This window comes from Somniosus microcephalus, chromosome 11 (genome assembly GCF_052327205.1).
Source record: "Somniosus microcephalus isolate GS21.2 chromosome 11, FLI_Smic_1.0, whole genome shotgun sequence".
Taxonomy (NCBI): Eukaryota; Metazoa; Chordata; class Chondrichthyes; order Squaliformes; family Somniosidae; genus Somniosus; species Somniosus microcephalus.
Genome location: NC_140997.1, coordinates 12,140,654 through 12,154,994, shown reverse-complemented (window position 1 = coordinate 12,154,994; position 14,341 = coordinate 12,140,654). Strand labels below are relative to the sequence as shown.

The following is a 14,341-nucleotide window of genomic DNA, read 5'->3' as shown; positions in this document are numbered from 1 at the left end:
GGCTCTGCCTCGGTGTAAAGTCTGAGTGTAATTCAAGTGTGAATTCACCTTGAGCCCATGTCGGCTAAAGCTGGCAGGCGACCTCCAGGAAATAGTCGCACATCACTTGTCACATCACACCAACTGTAGTGTGAGCTCCAATTCATGTCAGCAGAGAGAGGAGGGGACAGTTGGCTCTCCACTAACTTTCAAAGCCGTAACCGCTACTCAGATGCCAGTTGCCGAAGGATGCAAGCGCGCGCACAGCTCACTTTCCCTGGCTAGAGAGTGGGTGCGGAGCCAGCAGTATAACTCAGATCTCCTGGCTTCATGTCTCACTCAGCTGGTGTATGAGGGGGTCTCTCAGAAACCCTAAAACTAACCGCACATGTCGAAATGTCGTGCATTTATATAACACCTTATCACAAACCTTCAGAAACACTTCAAATTGCCTCATACAGAATGAATTACTTTGAATGTGCAGCGCCTGTTGTTATGTAAACAAATGCAACAGCCATTTTACACCCAGAAACAGCAACACGGCGAATGAGCTGTTCATCTCTTTTTTTTGTGTGTTTCCATAGGAACAGAGGAGCAGGAGTAGGCCCGTCAGCCCCTCGAGCTTGTTCCGCTATTCAATTAGATCATGGCTGATCTGTATCTTAAGTCCATCTACCTGCCTTGGTTCCATATTCCCTAATAACCTTGCCGAACAAAATTCTATCAATCCCAGTTTTTAAATTTTCAATTGACCCCCCCCTAGTCTCAACAGCTATTTAGGGGAGAACGTTCCAGGTTTCCACTACCCTCTGTGTGAAGAGGACACTCGGAGAGCTCTCTGCTGCTCTTTGACTAGATCGTAGACATTCACCTGAACTACTGGAACTGGTAGGCAGGTCCTCAGCTTAATGTTGCATCCAAAGGATGATACCTCTAACAATGCAGCCACCACTCCCCCCGTCCCCCCCACCCCCACCACTCAGATGATGGATGGGACTGAACCCGTAGCCTCCTGACTCCATTACCGAGTGAGCCAATATCGAGGACCACAGCGGGTTAGAAGATGAAGGAAACTGCAGTGTTGCTCGTCTTGTGTCCAACCAATCTCTCAATGTTTCTCTCATTCTCTCGACACAGGTGAAAATGAGCAGAATCCTACCCTGGCCTTATATCAGCGAGAGCGGAAACCCTTCACAAAGGCAGCTAACTCTGTGGACCTGAGGTAAGAGTTCTCTGTCACTTGTCTACTTACAACACGCACTGTTCAAGCCGACTACAATATCCTTAGCTCAGATGGTCGCAGATAACCAGACGTTAGATTTACAAAGCCATTCTTTCACCAGATCCTCAGGGTCATGAGTCACATTGCCTATTATGCGCATCTCCTGAAATAATTTGAAAAGAGCTGGGGCTGGGCAAAGGCTAAGAGTTTAGCTATGTAGTTAATGTTAAGTTGATTCTGAAAAGGTTCCATTTCCCAAATCCTTCAGAAATGCTGTAATTTTCTCATTCTTGTGCAAAGCAAGATCTTTGCGAGCTTCTTTATCTGTGCGAGGAACTAAAGGCTGACATTGTTCACGCAAAATGCTTTTACATAATGTTCTATTCAGTAAAGGCGCTGTCAGGCTTTTAAACCTTTCCTTTCACACAGCCTCAGATCTCCAGGCGATTCTCAGGTTTAACAATTTATGTGGGGAAAACTAGAAAGAAACATTGTTCAAATTTCTCCCTCGCCCCCCAACTTCCTCCCTCCCTCTCTCTCTCTCAGATGCTAACTCGTGCTGGAGATCTGCTTCTCTGGGAGTCAGCTGGCCCTCTCCTTCATACTTCTCTCAAGTGGTCGTTCTTCATACGTCAACCAAGACCGTGAGTGTTGGCAGGCTATTCCACCATGCGAGCAGCACAGCTAAACTTGATCCTCTCCTTGCCCGACATCTACACACTCGGATTTCTCAACAGGGGTCACTGGATAGAGTTCAGGAGCGGGAACCCTCTGTAGCCCTGGGTCCTGAACTATTGCATAGAATCACATCGAATGTACAGCGCAGGAATAGGCCATTCTACCCAAATGGTCTGTGCTGGTGTTTTTGCTCCACACGAGCCCCCTCCCACCCTACTTCATCTAACCCTATCGCTATGTCCTTCTATTCCTTTCTCCCTCATGTACTTGTGACTAGCATAGGGCTTTCCCTTAAATGCATCTATGCTAGTTGCCTCAACCACTCCCTGTGGTAGCGCATTCCACATTCTAACCACTCTCTGGGTAAAGAAGTTCCTCCTGAATTCCTTATTGGATTTATTAGTGACTAGCTTATATTTATGACCCCTAGTTTTAGACTCCCCCACAAGCAGAAACATTTTCCCTAACTGAACTAATTCAGCACGGAGCATGGGGACTGAATTAGGACCTACCTGTTGTGTGTGGCTCAGTGTAACATTGAGCAGTGCATTTACCAACTGAAAGCTAATCAGCTAGCACCCAACAAACTGTGCGAGCCTGTGTTGAATGGAATAGAGTCTTGTCGTCATGCTTCCAAAAGCCCTGTTAATATCTATTGTACTTTGAGGAGGGTGTTTATAACGTTACCAATTTACAAGCACTTTGAACCATGTAAAATACTTATCAAGGCTCACCGTGACTTGCTGTCTCATTCCCTTTCTAATGTCAGTTTTTTTGTCTGGGTGTAAATGTCATTCTCAGTAGCAGCAGCACAGTGTCTGACCTGGGTGCCTGCCTCCATTTCCGCCCCCATCTCTTTATACTTTAAACACACACAGCCGGTCCACTGCTATGCTAGTACCATGCTGTCTAGTGCAGTTTGAATGGACCCACCAACTGGCACCTAACTACAGCAAGGTGAGATCTGAGAGTTCAGGTGAGTCATAGCTACTGCCAGGAATTTTCATGTGATGGGAGATTAATCCTTGTTCACCCCCTCTTTACCAGAAGAACCAATAAAGCCCTTTTGTAACACCCCAATCGGGACTGCTCCCCTCTCCATTGGTGATAACCTGTGATATGCCCTCCCCTGCAATGAGCCTTTGCCATAACCATACATAGCCATTTCTGCTTCTCCCAAAACATGCAGAGGACCTAGATTTTTATTAAGAAAATCTCCTATAGAACCTTCCCCCCTTTACAAATCAAACTCCTTCAGGATCTACAGGAAAAGGTGTATTTTACAAGATCATTTAAAAATGTGGCATTATTTGGTTTTTAAATTCTCATCCTAGTTTTCAAATCCCTCCATGGACTTGCCCGTTACCTATCTCTGTAACCACCTCCAGCCCTACAACCCTCCAAAATCTCTGCGCTCCTCCAATTCTGGCCTCTTGTCCATCCCCGATTTTCTTTGCTCCACCATTGGCGGCCGTGCCTTCAGCTGCCTGGGCCCTAAGCTCTTTAATTCCCTCCCCAAACCTCTCCGCCTCCCTCTCCTCCTTTAAGACGCTCCTTAAAACCTACCTCTTTGACCAAGCTATTGCTCATCTGTCCTAACATCTCCTTATGTGTCTCGGTGTCACATTTTGTTTGATAACGCTCCTGTGAAGCACCTTGGGATGTTTTACTACGTTAAAGGTGCTATATAAATAAAAGTTGTTGTTGTTATAAATCTATTGGGAGTTGTAGTGTTCCTTTAATGGCTGAACTATGGACTGTTGTCCTTCCAACTAATCAGGTCCCCATAAACCACAACCACAACCAATCATGTCGCAGAATGTCAACCAATCAGTTGCTCACCATTACAGTACATAACCCTAAAAATAAAATCTGCAACATAATAAACACACAAAAAAAATTCAGCATTAAAAAAACATCTAACTTACCCGTCCCGTCCTGTCTTCCAGTCATTCCAACACTGTTCCCACACACAACCTGACACACTGGAACTCACAAGTTCGAGGTGCGTTGCACCTTCCCGCCCCGCCCTGATATTTTATGTTCTTCCGCTGTCTCTTCATTTACTTCCGCCGCTACTTAAAATCGTTGTCCCCCCCCCCCCCAGCCCAGGTATTTATTTCCTGTACACTTCGTTAAAGTTATTGGATAAAATCTGGAGTGTTTCACTGCTCCAGCTGAACTCCCAACTTTAATTATTTTTTTGAACTGTACGGTTGAAGAAAGCAGAGTACCCAGGCCAAAAAAAATCCCGAGTGCACGACAGATCAGGTCGAACAGAGCTGTGGAGTGGAGAGAAGGGGTTATAACCTAAATTAACATCATCGGGAAAGGATAAAGGGGCAGGAAAGGAGGTCACAGAGACGGTGAATGCGCTCAGAGTAAGAGGGAGGAGCATAAACCAGCTCAGTGGGAGAGAGGGGCAGCTCACAGCGGGAAGGGAATGCCAGCAATGGAGCTCACAGAGGGAGAGAGGAAGAAGTTCACAGGGAGAGACAACGCAAGGATGGAGCTCATGGGAGAGAATGCTAGAAAAGGAGCTCAAAGAGAGATGAACGGGCTGGGAAGCAGCTCATTTCTCCCTTGGATTTTGTTAGGAGAACATCCACAACACAATATTGGCAACATTTGTGCTGTGGCATGGACCAGCTGAAGTATTCAAAGCAGCAGGTTCTGAAGCAGGCTATTTCAGTAGCGGTGTGTGTCTGGAAACCCCGATACTGTCCCAAAACACGACCTCCCCAACCCCAAATTTTCTCCCCTCCTGTCCTGAAGCCAGGAATCCTGCTGTGGTACGGTTCCATGTAACTGGTCCGGTGCCTCAGCCAAGTGACCATTCTGGATAAACGATGGCTGCTATGGAAGGTAGAATAGCCCAGGCACAATTATTTTTATTTTCATTCTTGGGGTGTGGGCGTCGCTGCCCTGAGAAAGTGGTGGTGGTGAGAAGTTAAACCGAGGCCCCGTCTGCCCTCTCAGGTGGACGTAAAAGATCCCGTGACACTATTGGAAGAAGAGCAGGGGAGTTCTCCCCGGTGTCCTGGCCAATATTTATCCCTCAACCAACACCTAAAAACAAATTATTTGGTCATTATCGCATTGCTGTTTGTGGGAGCTTGCTGTGTGCAAATTTGCTGCCGCATTTCCGACATTACAACAGTGACTACACTTCAAAAGTACTTCATTGGCTGTAAAGCGCTTTGGGATGAACCGAGGGTGTGAAAGGCGCTATATAAATGCAAGTCTTTCTTTCTTACCAGCGCCTAAGTTGCGATCAAGTAATCGAGGGTGGAGCCTGTGATTGCCTTAGTATACCTGGCTCAGTATCTCACCATGAAGTGCATTTACAAACTGAGCCATTCGAGGACCCCCCTCATCATTTCTAGAAGGCTGGCGTGGTTAGAATTGTTCGAACAGTCACTGTGCCGGCTGTTTTTGTACAGTGAACGGTTGACAGGCTGTTGCTGAAACAATCAGACGCTTGATAAGATTGCATCTTTTGGAACAAGATGAAATTGTGTCTCTAAGACCCTGGCAATTTAATAAATTGTCACTCCGGTCTTGCCCCAAAGTGAGGGGTAGAATATATAAAATTTCGATTTTTAAATTTATTTTCTGGAATGGGGTCACACCCTTGATCTTTCCAAGCTCCCAATTTGCTGTCCTACATACCCCAGCCCCCTCCTGCTACCTTCCTCATGTTGAAATCAAGATTCATCGCTCTGTTTCCTGCTCTATCCTATTCTACCCCAGGCCTTCTTAAAGCCCAATATTTGTGTTGCTTAACCAGCACCTTTTGATTGATCTCATCTTTCTCCTACTCTCTCCAGTCTTGGTGGTGTCCTACACTAAGTGACCTTGGAACATAGGAACAGGAGGAGGCCATTTAGCCCCTCGAGTCTGTTCCGCCATTCAATGAGATCATGGCTGATCTGTGATCTAACTCCATATACCCGCCTTTGGCCCATATCCCTTAATACCTTTGGTTAACAAAAATCTATCAATCTCCGATTTAAAATTAACAATTGATCTAGCGTCAAGTGCCGTTTGCGGACGAGCGTTCCAAACTTCTACCACCCTTTGTCTGTAAAAGTGTTTCCTAATTTCACTCCTGAAATGCCTGTCTCTAATTTTTAGACTGTGCCCCCTAGTCCTAGACTCCCCAACCAACAGAAATAGTTTCTCTCTACCTATCCTATCTGTTCCCCTTAATATCTTGAAAATGTTGATCAAATTACCCCTTAACCTTCTAAATTCTGGGGATTACAACCCTAGTTTGTGTAATCTCTCCTCGTAACTTAACCCTTGGAGTTCGGGTATCATTCTGGTAAACCTACGCTGCACTCCCTCCAAGGCCAATATATCCTTCCTAAGGTGTGGTGCCCAGAACTGCTCCCAGTACTCCAGGTGTGGTCTAACCAGGGCTTTGTATAGGACTGCGCCTATCTTTCACAATTAAAACAAAAAAAATTGTCTGTGTTACAGGGCCAAAAAACCCCAAAAAACATACAGATTATCAAACCAGTCAAGTTTTATGAATAAATGTCAAATATTTACCATGGCAACCACTCCACAAAGTTCATCCTTCACAAGGACTATTCATTATAAGCTGTCTGACGGGCAAAGCATGGTTTAAGGTCACTGTGTAATGTTCAGCACTAATTTCTATTCTAAGTGTAGAAGATGAAGAAGAAAGACTTGCATTTATATAGCACCTTTCACAACCACCGGACGTCCCAAAGCGCTTTACAGCCAATGAAGTACTTTTGAAATGCAGTCACTGTTGTAATGTGGGAAACGCGGCAGCTAATTTGCACACAGCAAACTCCCACAAACAGCAATGTGATAATGACCAGATAATCTGTTTGTTTTTGTTATGTTGGTTGAGGGATAAATATTGGCCAGGATACCAGGGATAACTCCCCTGCTTTTCTTCGAAATAGTGCCATAGGATCTTTTACATCCACCTGAGAGAACAGATGGGGCCTTGTTTAACGTCTCATCTGAAAGACGGCACCTCCGACAGTGCAGCACTCCCTCAGTACTGCACTAGAGTGTCAGCCTAGATTTTTGTGCTAAAGTCCCTGGAGTGGGACTTGAACCCACAACCTTCATGACTCAGAGGCGAGGGTGCTACCCACTGAGCCACAGCTGACACAAGTATAGGTAAAACTGAGAAGACCCGATTATAAATTATATCTCATTTATATTGGATTATAAAACAGGGCAATTTATATCTAGAATCTAACATTAGCGGGAATGCCGGATTGGAGAAGCTGTCCTTCACTCTTTTCTTAAAAACACTTTAGAAAGTGGGCTGGGGTGGTTTATGGTGGGACGCTGGGTGGAAGGAGGTGGGTGTTCTTGTGTCACCTGCTCTCCTCACCCCTTGTTCTCGCTCACCTACAAAAGGAGCAGAATTGGCAACGTCCTAGAGCAAATTTGGGGCCAGACAAAGCCAAATGGAGGAAAGTTAAAAAGAAAAGGATATTCTGAGAAAATAAAAATTTGACCAGTTTACTTTTCCCCATAACCTCCCCCCAACCACCCCAAGTCTTACAATACAGGACAGCACAAATTTCAAAAGGTTGAATGCAAACCAGTGTAAAGTTATACAACGTCAATCTAGATAACTAGCAAGAGTTGACCAAGAGTGTCACAAAATGTAGTTCTGAATATAGACCTGTGCCATGTGAAAAGGAGGAGCGAGACTGTGAGTGCAGTGGAACACGGGCTTATCATCACCTGATCTGCAGGCAGAACAACATTCCATCACTTGTTTTGCAGTACACAAAAGCAGAGTTAACAACAGTGGTGATTTGGAAATGACTGAAGAGTGACACGACCGCTGAAGGCACAAGGTTTATTTCCGAAGGGAGTATGACCACCAACCGCCAACCCCCCCACCCCCCCCCCCACAAAAATGTTGATTTTTGACAGCTGATTTGGTGCATTTGTTAGCATTTTGGAGCTGATTGTCATTTTGAGTGCAAAGCTTGGTATCATTTTATTAATTAAGTAAAAGGTAATACCTCCCAAACCCGTGACCTCTACCACCTGGAAGGACAAGGGCAGCAGGCGCTATGGGAACACCACCACCTCCAAGTTCCCCTCCGAGTCACACACCATCCTGACTTGGAAATATATCACCGATCCTTCATCATCACTGGGTCAAAATCCTGGAACTCCCTCCCCAACAGCACTGTGGGAGTACCTTTACCACACGGACTGCAGCGGTTCAGGAAGGCGGCTCACCACCACCTTCTCCAGGGCAACAAGGACGGGCAATAAATGCTGGCCTTGCCGGTGATGCCCACATCCCATGAATGAATTAAAAAAAAAGAATTCTACATCTCTCCCGATTTTCATTTCCATTGACTTCAATCATGAAGATGTAAATTGGGAGGCTGATCCGCTATCAGCCATTTAACACTATAGGGTAAAGTCAAAATGATCCCCTCCTCCCACGTATTTTAGTTCCAAACCATGGTAATTGCGTCAGGTACAGTGACAGGAATTGCCACCTGAATCCAATGAATGCCTTCACACCGGAGAACATCCACCTTTACCTCGGAAAAGCAGTTGCGACCAAGAAAAGAAACTTCCTCACAAGACAACATGCATGGCCCAGAAAGTGCCTTCTGAGGAAAATAAAATGTTTTTTAGAAGCTCCTTTTTATTAGTTTCCTCGGGGACAAACACGCTCAAACCGACCAGGCAGTCAATCTGGCAGGTTATCGTATAGATTTTCCATCTTGCTGGGTTCTTCACCCGCTAACACCCCATGAAGATTGAGGCCTTTGTGTCACCGTGCATTAAGCTACTGTCCATTCATCTCTCAGAATTGACAAGCAAAGCCTTTCTCTTTTTGTCTCTCTTATTCACCTGAGGGAGTCGGATGTGAATCAAGGCCAAACAGAAGAAAAGAATGAAGGTCTCTTCTCCTTGATTGAGACTTTGTGGTAGAGTCTATTAAGATTCTGCCCATTCACTCATCTCTTGGCATTGTGCAGTGAAGGAATGTCTGTCTCTCGTTCACCTGTGGGACTCGGGGTGTGATCTAGGCCAGGCAGAGGAAGCAGATGAAGCTCTCCTCTGTCTGTTGGAGATGTGATTGATGCAGTAGGTTGGAACTCTGATCTTTCCCTTCTGGGAGAAAAGCTTGTATGGTATTGTGTAATCAGGAGTTATAGCCCCTGGATCCCCCGTCTTCAATTCATGCCATTAAGCAGCTGATTTTTTTTGTAAAAAGGTAAATTCAGTGGCCTCCCTGATAGCTTGGCTGGTTAAGGCAGTAACACAAACTAAGAATATCCCACGGTAGTGCTGAGCTCAGCTGATCTCAGTAGGAACAGGAGGAGGCCATTCAGCCCCTTGAGCCTGTTCCGCCATTCAATTAGATCATGGCTGATCTGTATCTTAACTCCATCTAGGCGCCATGGTTCCCTGACCCTTAATACCCTTGCCTAACAAAAATCTATCAATCTCAGTTTTGACATTTTCAACTGACCCCCAGCCTCAACAGCTTTTTGGGGGAAAGAGTTCCAGATTTCCACTACTCTTTGTGTGAACATAAGAACATAAGAAATAGGAGCAGGAGTCGGCCAATCGGCCCCTCGAGCCTGCTCCGCCATTCAATAAGATCATGGCTGATCTGATCCTAACCTCAAATCTTCTATCACTCTCCATCCACCCGAACCCATGTGATCTCCCGGGAGAGGCGAAAAACCAGATAAAGACCCAATGGCCAATTTGGGAGAAAAAAATCTGGGAAATTCCTCTCCGACCCATCTAGGCGATCGAAATTCTTCCAGGAGATCACTCTGTCCCTATATTTTCTACAGTACTTACCTTCTGTAAAGGCGATCTCCTCCCCAGCCAGGAACAGGAATAAAACCATCTCCTGAAATCTAACACAGAATTAGAACACAGTAGGAGCAGAACCAGGCTACACGGCCCCTGGGCCCGCTCCACTACCCACAGGGCCATGACCATTCCGAACCTAGACTCATGTCCAATTTCCTGCCCGCTCCCCGTAACCCTTAATTCCCTTTACTTCTAGGAAACTATCCATTTCTGTTTTAAATTTATTTAATGATGTAGCTTCCACAGCTTTCTGGGGCAGCAAATTCCACAAACCTACCACCCTCTGAGTGAAGAAGTTTCTCCTCATCTCAGTTTTGAATGAGCAGCCCCTTATTTTAAGATTATGCCCCCTAGTTCTAGTTTCACCCATCATTGGGAACATCCTCACCGCATCCACCCGATCAAGCCCCTTCACAATCTTATATGTTTCAATAAGATCGCCTCTCATTCTTCTGAACTCCAATGAGTAGAGTCCCAATCTACTCAACCTCTCCTCATATGACCACCCCCTCATCCCCGGGATTAACCGAGTGAACCTTCTTTGTACTGACTCGAGAGCAAGTATGTCTTTTCTTAAGTATGGACACCAAAACTGTATGCCGTATTCCAGGTGCGGTCTCACCAATACCTTGTACAACTGCAGCAATACCTCCCTGTTTTTATATTCCAACCCCCTAGCAATAAAAGCCAACATTCCATTGGCCTTCTTAATCACTTGCTGCACCTGCATACTAACTTTTTGAGTTTCGTGCACCAGGACCCCCAGATCCCTTTGTACTACAGTACTTTCCAGTTTCTTGCCATTAAGATAATAACTTGCTCTATGATTTTTCCTGCCAAAGTGCATAACCTCACACTTTCCAGTATTGTATTCCATCTGCCAAATCTCTGCCCACTTACTTAGCCTGTCTATGTCCCTTTGCAGGTTTTTTATGTCCTCCTCACTCAAGTGTTTTCTGACATCACCCTTGAACGGCCTAGTAATGGGACATCAGCTTTTTAAAAAATTAATTCTCAGGATACGGGTGTCACTAGCAAGGCCGGCATTTATTGCCCATCCCTAGTTGCCCTTGAGAAGATGGCGGTGAGCCGCCTTCTTGAACCATTGCAGTCCGTGAGGTGAAGGCACTCCCACAGTGCTGTTAGGGAGGGAGTTCCAGGATTTTGATCCAGCGATGATGAAGGAACGGCCGATATATGTCCAAGTCGGGATGGCTCGTGGCTTGGAGCAGAACCTGGAGGAGCTAGGGTACCACAATTAGCCTCAGTGCCTCTGGGTTATGGATGGGAAAATCCCACTCCTAATTGCTATCTAACAACCACTGGAAAAGGGTGTAAATATGTGTGTAATATATATAAGTATATATGTATCTATGTATATACTCACACTTCAGGTGAGATCAACAGTGATGCTCCCTGTGGTTGAATTGCCCACCGGCTCTCTTTTCAAGGCTCATGCATGAAGAAAAGCCATATGAGTATCAGAGACTTCCACCAAACCAATCTGGACTCTCTGGATATTTGGTTCCTGGAGGTGAGCAAACTGTTTGCTGACCCAGCTGATCCCTGTATCACCTCCCACCCTGATCAAAGCTCAAGGCAAAAAACTCAAAATGAATGTACCAAATACAACAACAACAATAACTAAATGGAACGAAATTGTTAATTTACACTAACAACTTTTAAGAACATTGCAATCTATTTTTAATGTAAACTAAAGTAACCTTTCAGAAAGTGTGGGTGTGAGTGAGTGAGTGTGTCTGTGAGTGTGAGTGAGTGTGTGTATGTGAGCGTGTGTATGTGTGTGTGAGTGTGTCTGTGTGTGAGTGTGGCTGTGTGTGAGTGTGAGTGAGTGTGTGTCTGTGTGTGAGTGTGTGTATGTGAGTGTGTGTGTGAGTGTGTGTATGAGTGTGCCTGATTGTGTGTGTGTGTGTGAGTGTGAGTGTGTGTGTGTGAGTGTGTGTGTGTGCGTGTGTGTGTGTGAGCGTGTGTGTGTGTGAGTGAGTGTGTGTATGTATGTGTGTATGAGTGTGTGTGTGTGTGTATGAGTGTGTGTGTGTGTATGAGTGTGTGTGTGAGCGTGTGTATGAGAGTGTGTGTGTGTGCGTGAGTGTGTGTGTGTGTGTGTGAGAGTGTGTATGAGTGTGTTTGAGTGTGTGTGTGTGTGAGTGTGTATGTGTGTAAGTGTGTCTGTGTGAGTGTGTGTGTGTGTGTGTGACTGTATGTATGTGTGTGAGTGTGTGTGTGTGTGAGTGTGTGTATGTATGTGTGAGTATGAGTGTGCGTGTGTGAGTGTGTATGAGTGTGTGTGTATATGAGTGTGTATGTGAGTGTGTGTGTGTACGTATGTGTGTGAGTGTGTGTGCGAGTGTGTGTGCGAGTGTGTGTGTGTGTGAGACTGCGTATGTGAGTGTGTGTGAGTGTGTGTGTGTGTGAGTGTGTGTGAGTGTGTGTGTGAGTGTGTATCAGTGTGTGTGAGTGTGTGTGAGTGTGTGTGAGAGTGTGTGCGAGTGTGTGTGTGTGTATGAGTATGAGTGTGTGTGTGTGTGTATCAGTGTGTGTGTGTGTGTATGAGTGTGTGTGCATGAGTGTGTGTGTGAGTGTATGTATGTGTGTGAGTGTATGTGTGACTGTCTTTGTGTATGTATGTGTGAGGATGAGTGCGTGTGTGTGTGTGTGTATCAGTGTGTGTGTGAGTGTATGTATGTATGTGAGTGTGTGTGTGAGTGTGTGTGAGTGTGTGTGTATGAGTGTGTGTATGTATGTGTGAGTATGAGTGCGTGTGTGTGTGTGTGTATCAGTGTGTGTGTTTATATGAGTGTGTATGTGAGTGTGTATGTGCATGAGTGTGTGTGAGAGTGTGTGTGAGTGTACGTATGTGTGTGAGTGTGTGTGTGCGAGTGTGTGTGTGTGTGTGAGAGTGCGTATGTGAGTGTGTGTGTGTGTGTGTGTGTGAGAGTGTGTATCTGTGTGAGTGTGTGTGTGTGTATCAGTGTGTGTGAGTGTGTGTGTGAGAGTGCGTACGTGAGTGTGTGTGAGTGTGTGTGAGTGTGTATCAGTGTGTGTGAGTGTGTGTGAGTGTGTGTGAGAGTGTGTGCGAGTGTGTGTGTGTGTATGAGTATGAGTGTGTGTGTGTGTGTATCAGTGTGTGTGTGTGTGTATGAGTGTGTGTGCATGAGTGTGTGTGTGAGTGTATGTATGTGTGTGAGTGTGTGTGTGAGTGTATGTGTGACTGTCTTTGTGTATGTATGTGTGAGGATGAGTGCGTGTGTGTGTGTGTGTATCAGTGTGTGTGTGAGTGTATGTATGTATGTGAGTGTGTGTGTGAGTGTGTGTGAGTGTGTGTGTATGAGTGTGTGTATGTATGTGTGAGTATGAGTGCGTGTGTGTGTGTGTGTGTGTATCAGTGTGTGTGTTTATATGAGTGTGTATGTGAGTGTGTATGTGCATGAGTGTGTGTGAGAGTGTGTGTGAGTGTACGTATGTGTGTGAGTGTGTGTGTGCGAGTGTGTGTGTGTGTGTGAGAGTGCGTATGTGAGTGTGTGTGTGTGTGTGTGTGAGAGTGTGTATCTGTGTGAGTGTGTGTGTGTGTGTGTATCAGTGTGTGTGAGTGTGTGTGAGAGTGCGTACGTGAGTGTGTGTGAGTGTGTGTGAGTGTGTGTGAGTGTGTATCAGTGTGTGTGAGTGTGTGTGAGAGTGTGAGAGAGTGTGCGTGAGTGTGAGTGTGAGAGTGAGTGTGTGTGTGTGAGAGTGTGTGAGAGTGTGTAAGAGTGTGTGTGTGTATGAGTGTGAGTGTGTATGAGTGCATGTGTGAGAGTGTGTAAGAGTGTGTGTGTGAGTGTATGAGTGTGAGAGTGTGTGTGAGAGTGTGTGAGTGAGAGTGTGTATGAGTGAGTGTGTGTGAGTGTGTATGAGTGAGTGTGTGTGTGTGTGTGAGTGTGTGTGTGTGTGTGTGTGAGTATGTGTGTGTGTGTGTGTAAGAGTGTGTGTGTGAGTGTGTATGAGTGAGAGTGTGTGTGTGTGCATGAGTGCGTGTGTGTGAGTGTGTGTATGTATGCGTGAGTGTGTGAATGTATGTATGTGAGTGTATGTGAGTGTGTGTGAGAGTGTGTATGTGAGAGAGTGTGTGTGAGTGTGTGTGTGTATGAGTGTGTGTGTGAGTGTGTGTGAGAGTGTGTATGAGTGCGTGTGTGTGTGTATGAGTGTGTGTGAGTGTGTATGAGTGCGTGTGTGCATGTGAGAGTATGTATGAGTGTGTGTGTGTGTGTGTGTGTGAGTATGTGTGTGTGAGAGTGTGTGTGAGTGTGTGTATGTATGTGTGTTGGTGTGTGTGTGAGAGTGTGTATGAGTGTGTGTGTGGGAGTGTGTGCGTGAGAGTGTGTATGAGTGTGGGCGGGTGTGTGAGAGTGTGTATGAGTTTGTGTGTGTAGGAGTGTGAGTGTGTGTGTGTGTGAGTGTGTGAATGTATGTGTGTGTGAGTGTGTGTGAGAGTGTGTATGAGTGTGTGTGAGAGTGTGTATGAGTGTGTGTGAGAGTGTATGAGTGCGTGTGTGCGTGTGAGAGTATGTATGAGTGTGTGTGTGAGTATGTGTGTGT

The 14,341-nt window shown here is 45.7% G+C and overlaps 2 protein-coding genes across 3 annotated transcripts in view; both read left to right on the top strand.

The window, feature by feature from the left end:
- The first annotated feature begins 1,114 nt into the window (after positions 1–1,114).
- LOC147110322 (protein ELFN1-like) overlaps positions 1,115–14,341 on the top strand; it is a 122,603-nt gene continuing 109,376 nt past the window's right edge. Inside the window, exon 1 of one of the 2 annotated variants that reach the window (XM_086000218.1) lies at positions 1,115–1,201. The gene's annotated coding sequence lies outside the window, so the exon portion shown is untranslated. The remainder of the gene's footprint in view (positions 1,202–14,341) is intronic. The other variant, XM_086000217.1, reaches the window with a different exon arrangement.
- Positions 1,117–14,341, top strand: part of LOC147110321 (protein ELFN1-like) — a 165,459-nt gene continuing 152,234 nt past the window's right edge. The window contains exon 1 of the mRNA XM_086000215.1: positions 1,117–1,201. The gene's annotated coding sequence lies outside the window, so the exon portion shown is untranslated. The remainder of the gene's footprint in view (positions 1,202–14,341) is intronic.